The sequence below is a fragment of the Phytophthora infestans genome, genomic scaffold, assembly GCF_000142945.1.
Source record: "Phytophthora infestans T30-4 supercont1.23 genomic scaffold, whole genome shotgun sequence".
NCBI classification, from domain to species: Eukaryota; Oomycota; class Peronosporomycetes; order Peronosporales; family Peronosporaceae; genus Phytophthora; species Phytophthora infestans.
This window is the reverse complement of record NW_003303736.1, coordinates 334324-336667: the sequence shown is the minus strand read 5'-3', so window position 1 is coordinate 336667 and position 2344 is coordinate 334324.

Sequence of the window (2344 nt, the reverse complement as noted above, 5' to 3'; positions counted from 1 at the left end):
AAACTTGCGGCTCAACGATTACGATCGGACCAAGGCGGCGAGTTTGCGAGTACTGAGCTGGCCAATTACTGTGCAGAGAATGGTATCGAACAGCAATTCACGAACGCCTATTCACCACAAGAGAACGGAATTGTGGAGAGAGCAAATGGAGTCGTGATGCCTCGTGTTCGGGCTATGCTGAGTGCTACGAGGCTACCAAAACCCTGTGGGGTGAGGCACTACTGCATATAGCTGCCACACTGAATAGACTACAGACGAAGCCACTGGGGCTGGTCATATCATGTTTCTTCTCATCATTGACGAGTCAACTAGATACAAGTGGGCGTATTTACTTGAAAAGAAGAGTGAAGCGACATGGCATATCAAGGTGCTGTTGACTCAACTGAAGACGTAGCTACCTAAACTTGCGGCTCAACGATTACGATCGGACCAAGGCGGCGAGTTTGCGAGTACTGAGCTGGCCAATTACTGTGTAGAGAATGGTATCGAACAGCAATTCACGAACGCCTATTCACCACAAGAGAACGGAATTGTGGAGAGAGCAAATGGAGTCGTGATGCCTCGTGTTCGGGCTATGCTGAGTGCTACGAGGCTACCAAAACCCTGTGGGGTGAGGCACTACTGCATATAGCTGCCACACTGAACAGACTACAGACGAAGCCACTGGGGCTGGTCATATCATGTTTCTTCTCATCATTGACGAGTCAACTAGATACAAGTGGGCGTATTTACTTGAAAAGAAGAGTGAAGCGACATGGCATATCAAGGTGCTGTTGACTCAACTGAAGACGTAGCTACCTAAACTTGCGGCTCAACGATTACGATCGGACCAAGGCGGCGAGTTTGCGAGTACTGAGCTGGCCAATTACTGTGCAGAGAATGGTATCGAACAGCAATTCACGAGCGCCTATTCACCACAAGAGAACGGAATTGTGGAGAGAGCAAATGGAGTCGTGATGCCTCGTGTTCGGGCTATGCTGAGTGCTACGAGGCTACCAAAACCCTGTGGGGTGAGGCACTACTGCATATAGCTGCCACACTGAACAGACTACAGACGAAGCCACTGGGGCTGGTCATATCATGTTTCTTCTCATCATTGACGAGTCAACTAGATACAAGTGGGCGTATTTACTTGAAAAGAAGAGTGAAGCGACATGGCATATCAAGGTGCTGTTGACTCAACTGAAGACGTAGCTACCTAAACTTGCGGCTCAACGATTACGATCGGACCAAGGCGGCGAGTTTGCGAGTACTGAGCTGGCCAATTACTGTGCAGAGAATGGTATCGAACAGCAATTCACGAACGCCTATTCACCACAAGAGAACGGAATTGTGGAGAGAGCAAATGGAGTCGTGATGCCTCGTGTTCGGGCTATGCTGAGTGCTACGAGGCTACCAATAACCCTGTGGGGTGAGGCACTACTGCATATAGCTGCCACACTGAACAGACTACAGACGAAGCCACTAGGGGCTGGTCATATCATGTTTTCTTCTTCATCATTGACGAGTCAACTAGATACAAGTTGGGCGTATTTACTTGAAAAGAAGAGTGAAGCGACATGGCATATCAAGGTGCTGTTGACTCAACTGAAGACGTAGCTACCTAAACTTGCGGCTCAACGATTACGATCGGACCAAGGCGGCGAGTTTGCGAGTACTGAGCTGGCCAATTACTGTGCAGAGAATGGTATCGAACAGCAATTCACGAACGCCTATTCACCACAAGAGAACGGAATTGTGGAGAGAGCAAATGGAGTCGTGATGCCTCGTGTTCGGGCTATGCTGAGTGCTACGAGGCTACCAAAACCCTGTGGGGTGAGGCACTACTGCATATAGCTGCCACACTGAACAGACTACAGACGAAGCCACTGGGGCTGGTCATATCATGTTTCTTCTCATCATTGACGAGTCAACTAGATACAAGTGGGCGTATTTACTTGAAAAGAAGAGTGAAGCGACATGGCATATCAAGGTGCTGTTGACTCAACTGAAGACGTAGCTACCTAAACTTGCGGCTCAACGATTACGATCGGACCAAGGCGGCGAGTTTGCGAGTACTGAGCTGGCCAATTACTGTGCAGAGAATGGTATCGAACAGCAATTCACGAGCGCCTATTCACCACAAGAGAACGGAATTGTGGAGAGAGCAAATGGAGTCGTGATGCCTCGTGTTCGGGCTATGCTGAGTGCTACGAGGCTACCAAAACCCTGTGGGGTGAGGCACTACTGCATATAGCTGCCACACTGAATAGACTACAGACGAAGCCACTGGGGCTGGTCATATCATGTTTCTTCTCATCATTGACGAGTCAACTAGATACAAGTGGGCGTATTTACTTGAAAA